The sequence below is a fragment of the Cupressus sempervirens genome, chromosome 8, assembly GCF_028749045.1.
Source record: "Cupressus sempervirens isolate cs-2001-9-10 chromosome 8, ASM2874904v1, whole genome shotgun sequence".
Lineage (NCBI taxonomy): Eukaryota > Viridiplantae > Streptophyta > Pinopsida > Cupressales > Cupressaceae > Cupressus > Cupressus sempervirens.
In genome coordinates, this window is record NC_143125.1 from 499,037,499 (window position 1) to 499,051,745 (window position 14,247).

The 14,247-nt window shown below is 37.2% G+C and overlaps 1 protein-coding gene and 1 pseudogene across 4 annotated transcripts in view; one reads left to right on the forward strand and one right to left on the reverse strand.

The window, feature by feature from the left end:
* Positions 1-14,247, forward strand: part of LOC149543370 (DNA double-strand break repair protein) — a 71,379-nt gene that overhangs the window by 34,403 nt on the left and 22,729 nt on the right. The gene's annotated exons all lie outside the window — the stretch shown is intronic.
* Positions 3,595-13,308, reverse strand: LOC149543371 (ferritin-3, chloroplastic pseudogene; annotated as a pseudogene).

The following is a 14,247-nucleotide window of genomic DNA, read 5'->3' on the forward strand; positions in this document are numbered from 1 at the left end:
TTGTCATTTATGAGTGTGATTTGTTGAAGAAAATGCAAGGATTGAAGCAAGAAGGAAAACTTGTCCAGGAGCACACATAATTTTACTATTGAGTCCTTATCAGAACGAGTCATTTTAAAGCCAACAAGGCGAATGTTGCTTGTTATAAATGGTTTGTGGCCAAGTATTCAAGAAGGGTTGATAATGGTAAGAATGTCTACCCTTGAAATGCATAGTTTCTTGCTAGGAATGTAGAAGTGACATTGAACAAGAAGCTTGAGAGGAAGCAAAATGGAAGAGGTTGTGGTGGAAGCCAAGTGGATGGTATTATAGAGGTTGGAATGGAGATCATAAGAAGAATGATGAGTCTAGTAGTACTTAGAATTAGAGGGCAAATAATTCCTATTGTCTCTGTGATCAAATAATGGAGATCAAAGAGGAAGGGGAATAGGGCAAGGATCAAGAAGAGGAAGTATTGCGGAATATGTTTTGAGTGTAGAGGATATCAGGCTTATGAGTGTCCCCAACATCAAGGGACGACCAATATGAGACTTGCACAAGTTGCATATGTAGACAAGAATGAGAAGTCTTCACATTCTGAAGATGCTAGAAGAGGAGAGATCCTTGTCACTAGGTGGAACTTTCTAAATGATGTGAAAGAAATTGAGTAAAGGAAGAATTTGTTTCAATCAAGATGTAAGTGTAATGATAAGGTATGCAATGTCATTACAGATGGTGGTAGTACTGATAATCCTGTTTCAAAAGAAGTGGTTAATAAATTAGAGTTAGAGAGAAGAGAGTATCCAAATCTTTGCTAGATTGCTTAGTTGCAACTACAGGACTTTGGTCAATGAACAATTTCTGATAAAGCTCAAAAGTGGAAACTAGTACGATAAGGCATTGTGTGGTATCATGCATATGGATGTTTGTCACTTATTAGGGAAACCATGACAATTTGATCATTGTGTAGTAGACAATGGGTATGCAAATACCTATTCCTTGACAAAGGATGGAGTCCAACACGAGCTAAGGCTATTAGAAGAAATAGTGGAAAAGGTATGGAGTAATGCGAGAATATGTTTAGTTGATGGAAGTTTCTAAAGGCATAAAGCACGAGCATATGTGTTTTCCTTTAATTCCAAGAGTTGATGAAGAGGAAGTTGAAGGTGTATGTGTGGAAGTTGCAAATTTGTTAGTTGAGTTTCAGGATATTGTATCTAATAATGTACATGATGCATTGTCACCAATAAGAAAGATTAGTCATTAAATGAACTCGATTCCTTAAGCCAATTTGTAGAATAAGGCATCCCATAGAAATGATTCCAAGAGAGACTGAAGAGTTGAACAAATATGTGTGAGTTGTTGGAGAAGGGATGAATCTGAGAGAGTTTGATTCATGTGGTGTACCATCAATACTAGTACAAAAAAATGGAATCGAAGATGTGTTCAAATTCAAAGGCCATTGATAAGATTAATGTCAAGTACAAATTTCTGTTGCCAAGGATGGATGAATTTATGAATTTTTTGAGTGGAGTTCTGTAGTTCACAAAAATAGATATGAAGAAAAAGAAAAATGGAAGAGGTTGTGGTGGAAAGCCAAGTGGATGGTCTTATGGAGGTCAAAATGAAGATCAAAAGAGGAATCATGAGTCTAGTAGTAGTCAGAAATAGAGGGGAAATAATTCCTATTGTCCTTGCGATCAAAATAATAGAAATTAAAGAGGTAGAGGAAGAGGGCAAAAGGACTGGGAAGAGGATGTTCTCTGGGATATGTTTTCAGTGTGGAGGACATCCCACTAATGAGTGTCCCCAACATCAAGGGACGATAAATATAAGATTGGAGGGCCATGCACAAGTTGCACATGTAGACATTTTGGAGATGTTGAAAGAGGAGAGGTTCCTGTCACCAAGCGAACCAATGTGAAGGAACCTAATCAGAAGAATTTGTTTCACATAAGATGTAAGTGTAATGGTAAGGTATGCGATGTCATTATAGATGGTTGTAGTATTGATAATCTTGGTTTATAAGAAATGATTAATACATTAAAGTTAGAGAGAAGGGAGCGTATAAATCCTTACTAGATTGGTTGGTTGCAGAAGGACCACAAGGCATTGGTTTATGAGCAATGTCCAAAAAAGTTCAAAAATTGGAAACTACTACGATGAGGAATTGTGTGGTATTATGCATATGGATGTTTCTTAGATGTTTTTAGGGAGACCATGACAATTTGATCATTTTGCAGTACATAATGGGTGTGCAAATACCTATTCCTTGAGAAAGGATGTAGTCCAACACAAGCTAAGGCTATTAAAAGAAACAGAGGAAAAGGTATGCAATAATGCGAGAATTTGTTTAGTTGATCATTTGGATAGATTTTGAGTCCATGTGCTATACCATCAATAGTAGCACTAAAAAAATGGAATGGAGGATTTGTACAAATTCTAAGGCTATCAATAAGATTGCTATCAAGTATAGGATTTGCTACATGCCTTCAATCGTATTGTGAGCACATCCAAAGCATGTCCAAGGAAGTGTGGAGAGAAAAATATCCACGAGAAGGGTCAAATCACACCTAGGGCAATATTTCATCAAGGGCATGAAATGTTGAAATTGAAAGACCCTCGTGAGTGCCAAGATGCACTTGCAAAGCAATTTTGATATAGCCATAGAGATGCACAAAAGTTCAAAATCCTTGGCATACTCTCATTTGCACGTATAGGATTCTAATAAAGTCAAGGAAAGATTAAATTATTAAAATCCTTCGACAAGGTTAAAAAGTGCTTTGAGTGTGAATTACAAATAACTTTGGTAAATCTTAAAGTCCTTTACTTGTCTAAGAATGCACTCAATAGGATATGTTACATCGGCAAGGACTTTGGGGAATTTTTTTTTTCGGTAAAAGGTCAAAGACTAATAATTCTATTGATACAGAAGGTAAATACAAGCAAATTCATAGTTGTCACACGAGCTCCACAAGAAAAAAACATTGTACAATATCGAGCATAGTTTAATTTTCCTAACTATCACATATACCCAGCACAAAGGGCAAGGAGAGACAAAATTTACAAACTATTATCCATATGTCTCATAAGAAGCTATGTAAAACTAAAACTAACATGTTTTCAAAACCCTATTTGGAAATCTGACATTGCCTATACTAACTGACTGTCCAATCCAATAGGCAGGTGCTAGTAGACTCCCTCAAGCTTGTTGTGAGAGATGGATGAGGCAAAGCGCCTAACACCTAACCCAAAAGGCATAAATAGTCCATTGCCATATGCGATCATTATGAAATTGTGCTTCCATAGATTTTACTTGTGCAAAGGATATGCACAATTGTGTTCTTGTACCAAACAAAACAAACTTACTTTCGTGAGGCTTGCTTCAGATCTTATACGAGCCAATGTTTCTTTATGCAATTCCAATTGTGTATTTCCAATACTGGGAAAGATGACTCTTTTTTTAGTGCCATCCGTTGTATTGAAGCACCCAATTTATGCCTCGTAATGCTAATTGATTTATCTGGTGGACAAATTTTAAAGTACAAAGGTAAATGAAATTTCATACAAAGATAGGAATTTCCTAAAAGACTAAAAGATGTATGAACAAATAGATTAAGCAATTGCAACTTCTCCTACGTGGGCAACACCATTACCATTGAGAAGCATTTGATCATAACGCCATACAACATGTCCTTTGCCTAGCCTTCTCAATTGGGCAACATATTCTGAAACCTGTTTGATTGCTTCCACTTGCTCTTTGAGGAAGTTGTCATCAATGTAATATGTCATTTAACTATCATTAGCTTCTTGAGCAACACTGTGCAAGTTAAGAAGCTTTTCATTGGCCACCTTCTCTAGATAAGGCCAGGTTCATGGCATAAAGGCATCTCCTTTGTAAGGATGGTCAAACTCAATGACAAGCATCAAAATGGATTGTAGCACAACTTTGCCACCTCTTATGTTCTGATATTTCATTAACTTTTCTTCATGATCTCGTTCCTCATCACTGGCTTGCTTGAAATAATTTGCACAGCCAAGCAAAGCTACATTGTCTTTGTCAAAGTAGGCAATCAGAGCATGATATATGCATCTTACATTCTACTCTACATTGATTTGTTCATTGAGGGTGGCTTCACAAGGATCTAAAAACCTTTGTTTGGTGAGCGACTCTGAGTATGCCTGCGAGATTGGAGTAAGCTAACTCTGCACCTCAACAAATGGCTCAAAGATTATCCCTTTCAACGACTTGTTGCTGAGTTGAGTAGTCATTGCTTTGACATTAGAAGTAGAATGATGCACTACACATCTACCTTGATTCTGTTTTTGGCCAGTCTATGCAGTTCATTGAGTTAGCTCATCATAGCGACCCTCGTGAGTTGACATGGTGTTTTGGGGGTCTCAATTGATTACTTACTATTTTTAGTAAGTCTAATATGGGTAGTTGCTATTTTTAGTAGTGCAGTGGATGGCTTGGCAGTTGGTCGTCACCTGTGGTTGATCAGGTCAATAATTACATCAGCTCTTATTTATTTATTCCTTGAGTTGCATTATTATAATAATGTTTATATTATTATAAATAACGACTTAAAGAGATATTTCTAAAAAGCAAGTTGGAAAGTTTCTAGTGTTGAGTTCTTTTGGGAAACTTCCATGTTTTCTGAAGTGGAATTTTATGGAAACTTTTTGCCAACGAAAAACTTATAAATGAGAGCTCTTTTCATCGGGAAAAAGGATGCTTAATTATTTATTTGATTTTGTGCCTTTGTAGCTTTTTCCTGGGTTCTGAACTATATGCCCTTGCTGATGTATAAGGGTTTGGAAATTCTTTTGGCAATTTAGCTGCTGCGGTATGGCTAAGTTTGCCCAACTTCTCTACTGTTCGTCACTATAGCTGAGAAGTGTTTCCCTTCCACTGCTGAGGTATAGTAGATTTGATAATTGTTGGATTCTCCTACTGTGTCTACTGTGGCTTAGAGAATCGTGTTACTGATTAATTCTAAAAGTGTGGAGTTTTACAATCTCTTGCTGAGAGGTTGTATTGGAGGTCAAATTAGACATTGGGAGTTGGTTTATTTGTTAATACCAGCAGCCTAGGATAAAACGCAGGCAGATTACATTGGGAAGGAGTATCCATTAACATCATTGAGGCCAGCTTTCATTCCCAGCCCTTGCACTGAGTTTGGTCGGCACTCAAGGAGCCATGTAGTCATTGCTGGAGACTGCGATTTCATCCAGCAGCTGTGCTAACGAATTCTGGGAATCACGCCATAATTCTAGCCCTCGTGCTTACTGTTATTGACCCAGCTATCCAGCATTTGTTTGTGGAAGTTATGAGTAAACTTGTACTAATCTATTGATGTGCACCAGTTGAAGAGTTGGGATCTCTTTAATATTGTCCTCAGAGGCATAAGGTGTGAAAGAAGCCCTATTTGATTAGGTGGAAGACCTAAGAAGACCTTAGAGAGCTTAGGGTTTGTGAGCAAGACTGGTAGTCACATCACAACGGGTTAGTCAAACTTATTATAGAAGTATGTGTTGCATAACCCATTATTACATCAATGATCTACTTCTTAGATCACAAATAGAAATCAGCAACTGATTATCCCAACACTATTCGCTGCTTTAGACTTAACAATGCACACTTGCAATTTAAGACAAAAGTAGACTTCTGATTTTGATGTTTATAGTGTGTGCTTGCAATTTAAGACAAAAGTAGGCTGAGATACTTGCATTACAATTGCAAAAATAGACCAAAAAGACCAAATTTTGAAAGTAATATTTCTGCCCATGATGGCTACAAAATTGATAGCAAAGTACAGAAATAGATAAAAATTATGCACTTAAGAAAAACAACAGCTGAAGAGAAGTCTTTATGAGCCCAAACGAGGCCTCCAAATTTGCAAAGACGAGGATTGCTTGGTTACAACTATGAAAAAGTAAACTTTATAAATAATTTGTGCACCAAAATTAGAAACTAACTCCAGCATTGAAAATAGCATGAAAATTCAGATCAAGTAAAAAAGCATTGCACTCCAAAAGAAATTAATCTGACCAAGATATGAGCTCTCAAATTTGCCTTCAAATCTAAATTGACTACTGTGAAGGGGGGTGCAAAAACATTTATCTCACAATTATTGTATGGGTAGTATTTTTGTTGTTTATATATTGAAACACGCAACCACAGTAGTGAAGCAATGTGAGACTTGAACCTTGACCATATTTTGATGAACACATCCCTGGATGCTCAGGTGGCACCATTGTGTTGTTGAAGAGGAAGTGATGATGTGGTGCTAGCAAGGTTGAGTTGGCATTAATGACATGGCTTAACAACGAGTTGGCACTTGCTTATCGTAAGGAATGTTGAAATGGACAAACCTTGATGATTAGACCATTGACATAGTGGTCAAATCGCGTTGACTATATTAAACTCGAATTGACTCACTGATACATGTGCTGCTGCCACATGTTACCAACTTGCCCAAGTACTGCACAAGTGGCAGACAAGTGCTATGTATTAAGCAAGCAATCACAAGGTGTTAGAAACATAAAACACCTTATAGGCCTCAAAAGGACAGCCAAGTACATATGCAAGAAAATGCGCTTGTAGGGGTCAAAATGACTCAAAATTTTGGAATGGTACTCAAAATGGGAATATAATTTTGAGTCCCATCATTCATGTTTGATTAAAACAGTCCCCCAATTATGAACCCCATTCATTACAGTCATGCCAATATATATTATTATTTGCAAAAAATTATGAAAGGTAATTATTATGAAATTACAATGTTGTTTATAAATAAATAATTATATATATATATATATATATATATGTATGTATATATATTTGTGTACATATATGTATATGTATATATATGTACATACATGTATGTACATGTATATACATATATACATATATGTACATATATATACATACATACATACATACATACATATATATATATATATATATATATATATATATATATATATATATATATATATATATATATATATATATATATATATATATATATATGCATGTATGTATATTTATTTATTTATAAACAACATTGTAATTTCATAATAATTACCTTTCATAATTTTTTGCAAATAATAATATATATTGGCATGACTGTAATGAATGGTCTTCATTATTGGGCGACTGTTTTAATCAAACGTGAATGATGGGACTCAAAATTATATTCCCATTTTGAGTACCATTCCAAAATTTTGAGTCATTTTGACCCCTACAAGCGCGTTTTCTTGCATATGTACTTGGCTGTCCTTTTGAGGCCTATAAGGTGTTTTATGTTTATAGCACCTTGCATTCAACATATCCATGCGTCCTACAATGATAAACTATCATTCAACATAGTCTCATTTTGAGCAATGTTCAGATCTGCATTTTTGCATTAGTGTGGAACAACAGGAGGCCTAGTTTGCATTTGAATATCTTGCACCTAGTTGTGTTTCATGACTCGCCGCTTTGGGAGTGTTTAGTACACATGTCAGAGAGCCTATGTTTCAATTTTCATGTCATTTCGATGTGTTTTGACTAGGTTTTGAATCCCTTGAAGTTGGTTACTTATCTCTGTCATGATTAATACAAATTGCCCTAAATTCTAGAAGGCCCTATTTGACTGATTATATCTTTGACCCAGTTGACCATACTGAGAAAATTCCTTTTGCATTATATTCTAGAGGTCACACACTTGCTATGTTCTAGATTTGAGCCTATGACGTATTTGTTTGATTAGTTTTCAAATGCGATTCGAAATGCATTTTGTGAAGTTTTAGTGGTGTCATAAAGTGCAGATTGATCAGTACCCTTGTTCGAGATTTCATAACTCTGAATCCGTGAATGATACAGTCAAATGGTTTGTACCACTATGTTCTACTCCAAAATTACTTTAAGTGTGCCAGTTTTTAAGTCTTGACCAATCCGTCTGCACACTTTCCCAAGTCCTTTCCATTTGCGAAAATCACCTTTTTGCAGATGTCCCCTATTCTTAAATCTGAGTACCCCACTTCACATGCTTGCCAAATGCACCCTGTTGTTCGTCATGAGTCCAAATCACAGATGTATATTCTCCTCATGGCAATGAACTAATCCCCCAGTTTTTGTACCATCAAATATCCATTTTCCCTATTTTCAAAGCCAAAACCGAATGCACTTTCCTATTTTGTAACATGTTTGTTTGCAGGCAGTTTCGAGTAGGCAACTTTGACGGTCAATGTCTCTTGACCCCGAAGTCGACAAGACACGAAATTTGACAGGGTGCAAGGATGCGGAACAAAGAATCAACATGTCAACTTTTAGAGCTCGATTATCTATTTCAGTCAGTTTTTAAAGCCAACTTTTAGGGCTTCCTCTCAACGAATCACAGTTTGCAAATAATAGGGTAGGCGATTTTTAAATGATCAATTGATGGGTGCTTGTGATCCAATTTGAATCCAATTATTTCAGAGAGTTAGACTAGTGGATTCGACAGGTCAGGTTTGAAAGTGCGATTGGTGGAAGTGCCAAATTGTAGATTGCTATGAGTAGGGTTTTCAAACTAAATGACAGTTAAAGAGGAAAATCCTTTTTTAACCTAGCCACCACAAGCCCAAATGTTGTGAGGACTTAGACGTGGAGGTAATTGCAGTTTCAAATTGACAAATTCTTTTATGATAAACAAACCTTGTTCAAAGGGGTTATTCCAATGATGGGTTCTGTGACTTGGAGGCATGTCCTTGGGCATTCTGCAACCCTTCTCCAGATGCCCATGAATGATGAGAGAGGGAGGCAGATCCTTCCACATTTGGCAGGGCTCTCATGGGTTGGTCTTAGAGTTCACCAAAGGGGACAATCTTCATTTTCCAGAGCTGTGGTGGAGGGAAGATAGAACACAACATTCGGATGGGGAACAAACCAAACAAGAACCCCCCCTCATATAATATTCTATAAAATGATCTGCAAAGAGGGCCACACGTTTCAAATGGCTTGACTCAACCATTAGGAGAAGACATGGGATAAGTACTACCGGCTGCAACGCTTCACAAACATTCTAGATCATAGAGTAACGCCCAGATTAACGACAGCAGTAGTTGTTGTGGATCCAAGCACGACATTAGGAAGAGCAGGAACCTGCAGACGATGTGAGGAAGATAGAAACATTTTGTTAACCCAGGCACACGTAGAGCAAAGTATGTTGGCTTGTGTTAGAAGAGGATCGAGAGGCATCTACCTTCATTGCAGATGGACAGTGGGAAAGAAGTCAACGAAATTATCCCACATTGCTTATATGGTGGTTATATGAGCATTTTAAGTATGTGACCATAATAAGTGTCTTAAAGACATGCCTTGGAGACAAGAGACAGTGTGTGTGGTGGAGCCCGCGAATAGGACAGCTGACTACAAGACAAAATTTTGAATAGGAAAACGGGTGCCACGTGGTGTCTAGTCGTGCGCTCGTGGCCCAAACTGTGCAGTCAAGAGAAAATTATGCAACAAAGTGAATGCAGTTAGTTAATCGCCGATTGCCCGGTCGCGATGTAAAGTGCTAGGGTCAAAAAGATGCCACAACCGCGCAAAATGCCTTATTTCACCCGGTTGCATGCCTTAACCGCGATTAAGGAGTTGGAAATGGTGGTATGCCTTAGTCATTTAGTTGCCGAGGTTAAGGCAAAAATTAATGGTTAAGGTCGCAAACTCGCGAGGAGGTGGTGAAGCCGACTAATTAGGAAACCGTCTCATGGCGCCTAGGTGGTCAACCAGGAGGGTTCACCCAGATGGAAAAAAGGCATTAAAATATGAAAATGGAAAAATCAAATATTTATTGTTTTATCTCCAAATTTTCAACGTGTAGGCCTTTGATGAAAAATTTAAATGTTTTAAGCATTTTGCTATAGTTTCAACTATAGTTTATTTTAAAATTTTCAATTTTATGCTTTGCTTATGAACTAGGACCTAAAACTTCAAATGCATGCCAGAGGGGCATTTTTCATCCAAAATATGCAATGTAATATACCGCTGGAACCGGAGAAGATCTACTTTTCATTTATGCATTTAGATTTTGCATAGGTTTCCATCTGAAGGAGCTACAAGCAGTTTTGTGTTTCCAGGGACATCTTCAACATTAATGAGGATTTGCTGTTTTAGATGGAATACAATCAGATCACGATCAGATCTGCATAAGATTAGATTCAAAAATGGCCGCCAAGAGAGAATTGAATGTGTTTTAAAGGCAAATGCAGAGGATAAAGTTTTGTTGACAAGAGGCAATTGAAGAGATTCATGGCAAAAGGCAGATGAAGACAAAGGACAAGATCAGATTGAGGGCTCTGCATTTTTGAATATGTATAAGATATTTCACATTCCTTCAGAAAAGGGGTTTCCTCATTAACTTTAAAGGAGATATATCAGATGTTCTACAAACAGCAATTAATGAGATTTATTTGCTGACAAAGGAGGAAGAGACAATTTCAACAGCAACAAAAAGAAGAATCTCCGGTGGACACTTGGCATGAATCAGATTTTGATCAGAGCCTCTTCTTTTCTCTTTGCACGGGTTCCAAATTTGTGATTTTTCTCACTATTGTGAGACTAATGTAGTTCCAATTTGGTTGAAATCCTTTCCCATTACTGTGATACCATTCTTTAGTATTCCTCTGTTATGAACAACAACAATTGTATTTCTCTTGAAGCATTTAACTTATACAGTCATTCATAGTGAGTTTTTTGCTTACACATGATGTATTGATTTCAAGAAATGAATACAAAGCCTTATTTGAAGTTTCATTCTAAAGTTTATCTCCTTTTTGTGGGTTTGTAGTTTTTTGTTGATATATGCCCAAAGTGCATATTGTCCAGTTGCAGCTTGTTTTGAAGTTGTATGTTGTTTTATATCTTGCTGTTGGGTCAAGGACTTGAGTAATTTGCTTGATATTGCATTGACAAAATTGCAGGGATCATAGGAGGATATGATGAGTACAAATTTCGTTTGAAGATTGATGTCTATTTGCAAGGTAGATAGGTAGATCAGATATCTGAGTATACGAGTATATTTTGGGTATCCATGTGTGTGTTTCTGACTTAGTTTATGCCCAATGGATAAGGGACTAATTAGCTTAGAAATTACATGTTCTTGTTGTTGCATACCTAGGTTATGCTGATTGAAATCTTCAATCAAATATCTTTTCCCTTCATTTTAAGAGTTGAGAAGAGTTTCCCTCACTTGGTTGATCAAATTCATGTGGTCCTGTTATTAGCTATTTCATGTACATGAATGTTTGCATAAACATAGAAGATTCAGGGGTTTTATCTGTTATATAGATTCAGTTATGCCTTTACATTGGTACCATATAAAGAATCTGAGGTCCACCCGCCTAGGTCTTGCAGAGCTTGAAGAGAAGGAGGAGATTAAATAGCCTTATAGTTGGCCCTGATGTTTGAATAGGTGCATTGAACATGGGAATTAGCTGCTGCTAGGTGTATTTGTTCTTATCACTGGGTTACTAAAAAACTATTAATTTAGGAGCCAACAGATGGGATGTCTTAAGCCATGTCAGAGACAGGTGTGACCCTAGTATGAAAGTGTTGGTAAACAGATTGTTCTTCTTCTGACTCTCTTTTCAATTTGCCCAATTTGTAATGAAGAACAACTTTACACAACAGTTGGGAAACTGTTTCTGAGAACAACTAGTTTCCCTTTGAATTAAGGTACAGCTCCCTATGTGAAAAATATTCAATGAATTATGTTTTGATCCTAAAACTAATGCAGGGTATGCTCTTAACCCGAGAGCAGAAGAGGCAAACCGAACTAAGCCTAAATAGGACTTAATCCAGGCAAGAAAAACTTTCTAATCTATAAAACCAAGCAATAGAACTCACAATTCTTATGAATTCATATACTCAGCAACTTCCTATAGAAACATAAATGAAACATAAAGAGCTTCTAATTAGTTCCTCTCTGAAAATCCCATAGAACATCTTATTGAGGTTTATTCGCATCTTTGCAACGAAAAAATGAAATCCTTTCCTTCCTATTGTAACTCAAATTATGAGAAAGAACCATCTAATTAACTAACTGGAACAGAAATTATTGACATAAAACACCCTTTATTGACTCTGCAATATCAAGTCTTGTTACATCAACAATTTACCCCCCTCTACTCCAGCTCTCCGACTGTATGCAGAAAAGGCTGAACCCTCTACATGCAATGAAATGAAAAATCTAAACTAAAATGCCCCCCTCCTCTACTCCAGCTCTCCGACTGTATGCAGCAAACGAAGAACCCCCTATATTGGAAAAACTTTTTCATAAATAAGCCCCTTCACAAACCTTTTCCTCTCCCATAGTGTCCTTTTGGTTCTATAACTGAATCTTGGGAAGGTGACTAGTTTCTTCCTTTTCCTTATCTTTTCACTTCCCTATGTACTAGCCGAACTCCTTTATTTCTTCTTTAATCTGTGATTGTTCAATTGTGATTTATATTTCAGTTTTCTAACTGGAGGATAGGTACTCCTAGCATTTTCCTTCTCCTGTTTTGCTGCTCGTTGGTTCAAAAGAAAGAAAATAAACAAAAACAATGCACAAGCCATATTATGGTTCATTTCTCGCTGACTTGGAACATGTAGAGATCTTTGTTAGGGGAGGCTTTTCATTCATAAAGTATATATTGAGTCATCAGCCTCTCTGTCTTCTTTATAACTGTTTCTTTCATTTCAACCTGGTATTTACTTAATCTTTCGTGGAGGTTTGCATCTATGGTAGCCAATATCCGTACTGCAAAGATAGCAGCATTTGTTGCATTTTGAATTACAAAAGTACCAACTAGAATACTTTTAGGAGTCTGAACAATTGATAGTAGAGAGTCTATTCCATCCAGTGATGAACCTTTGACTGGGACACCAGGAACAGGAAGTGCAATCATCGAAGCTATCATACCCGGCAAGTGTGCTGCTCCACCTGCATTTGCAATAATGACTTTGATGCCTCTTCCATGGGCCTCTTTAGCATATTCTACCATTCCATGAGGTGTTCGATGAGAAGATACAATGGTTGTCTCATATGAAACATTGAATAATTTGAGAATTTTTGCAATAGCTTTCATGACTGGCAGATCAGAATCTGAGCCTATTATAATACCCACTTATGGGCTAGCTGAATTGTCATTTTCAGAGCTTGTCACAAAACCTTTAGCCGAAATTTTTAAAGAACTTTCTGAAGCTCGTGTACTTCTAGAGCCAAAGCTCCTGTCATGAGTCTCCTCATCTATTATCAGCTTCATTCGTGCTCTAACCAGGTTCATTGAAGGTCCTACAATACTGATATGGCCCATCTTTCGCTGCTTTCTGATTTCCAATTTTTCATACTAGTGAACATTTGCGGTAGCAACTGATACTACTCTTTTCATAAGATGATGAGCTTTAATGAAGCCTTTCTCTCTCTCATCAGAATCATCTATTCGAGGAATAAGAACTTGTGGCACTCCATTTCGAGTCTTCTTGCTACCCTTCTTTTTCTCCTTTATGAGATCATCTTCAAATGGATACTTTGCATTGTCATGCTCCAGTAAAGATGTTAGTTCTTTTCTGATCAATTCATCAGCTTGCTCCATGAAGCTTGCTGGAGCAAGTGAGCCATTATCATTATCTATTCTTTTCAAAGAATTCCTAATGAAACCAAACAGTGGCAAGAGGAGGTCTTGGAAAACCCCTCTGCAAAACTTTTGATCTTTTTCTAAGCAATGCTGCGTATCTTGCAACTGCTTCTGCTTTCTCTCTAGCTAATTTATCAGACATGCCTTCTTCCATTTGTTCTGTCATGTCAATATCATCTGTTGGAGGCTCATGGAAAACTATCTGATATTCATTCTGTGGTGCAGGAAATTCACTTGAATGAGCTCGCAAGCTCTTCTATCATAGTTGGAAACTGAGGCTGCTCAACCTATCTTTCCTCATCTACTACATCAAAGAATCCTAGTGGAGGCTTCTTCTCGAATGGAATCTCTGCATTATAATAAATTCCTTTCCTTTTTATTTTCCTCTGCTTGCCTTTGATGCCTGCTACCTTCAACCCAAATTGCTGGAACTTCTTCAAGACCCGGTCCCTCAGTAAACACAGGACACAGTTTACGACTATTAAAACAGTTAGCACGAAAAGAGCGATTCCGGGCATATCTATGCTGCTCCCCTGCTGCACTAAAAATGTCTGCAGCTGTGCGAGAATGCAGTTTGTGATGATCGTGCATGCAAATATTGGCATTATCCGCATGAGC